This window comes from Macaca fascicularis, chromosome 20, assembly GCF_037993035.2.
Source record: "Macaca fascicularis isolate 582-1 chromosome 20, T2T-MFA8v1.1".
NCBI classification, from domain to species: domain Eukaryota; kingdom Metazoa; phylum Chordata; class Mammalia; order Primates; family Cercopithecidae; genus Macaca; species Macaca fascicularis.
The window spans coordinates 69,890,729-69,891,692 of record NC_088394.1 but is presented as its reverse complement, the minus strand read 5'-3'; positions in this window follow the sequence as shown (position 1 = coordinate 69,891,692).

Below are 964 nucleotides of genomic sequence, written 5' to 3'. Positions count from 1 at the left end.
ACTTTGGGGTCCTGAGATTTATTTTCCTTTCACAGAGTAACCCAGAGAGAGACACTCAAGAGTATTTCCAGTTTTCATCTATGACAATCAATGCTACCATTCACAACTTTCCCAAAAGCTCCGCAGATCCTCTCCCCACTACGCAGTTGGAAAGTTTCTTCGCAAAGGACCCACGTGATGAAACCAGCGCAAACCCTTCTAACTGCAAATCCAATGGCAGCTGCTTTCGCTTGGGCAAATTGTGATTTTTTTTTTTTCCCTTCATCAGTGGATTTCTCTCCCGAGGAAAGCGACAGCTCCTGATGCCGTCCAGAAGGGGTTAAAAAAAACAAACAAGGCCGGGCGCGGTGGCTCAAGCCTGTAATCCCAGCACTTTGGGAGGCCGAGACGGGCGAATCACGAGGTCAGGAGATCGAGACCATCCTGGCTAACACGGTGAAACCCCGTCTCTACTAAAAAATACAAAAAAAACTAGCCGGGCGAGGTGGTGGGCGCCTGTAGTCCCAGCTACTCGGGAGGCTGAGGCAGGAGAATGGCGTAAACCCGGGAGGCGGAGCTTGCAGTGAGCTGAGATCCGGCCACTGCACTCCAGCCTGGGCGACAGAGCGAGACTCTGTCTCAAAAAAAAAAAAACCAAACAAATAAACAAACCCAAACCAGAAAACAAACAAAAAAGCAACACGTTAACCCGGATCCCTAAGTCCCAGAAAAAGGGCCTGTGTCTTTAAGGCGCATCGGTCCTCTGGGAGTTGTAGTTTCGTGGGTCCTGGAGCGGCCCTCTACCCACCTCCCTTCTGGATCGCAGCCCCGCTGCACTTCAGGAAAGCGCTGCCCCGGCCACCCACGCTGGCCCGTGCGGTGGCTCCGAGAGTGTCTTATGCTGGGCGGGGGCCCGGCCAGGCGGGGCGCGGAGGTGAAACTACATTTCCCAGCGTGCACAGCGAGGGTCGCGCAGCCCCGCGTT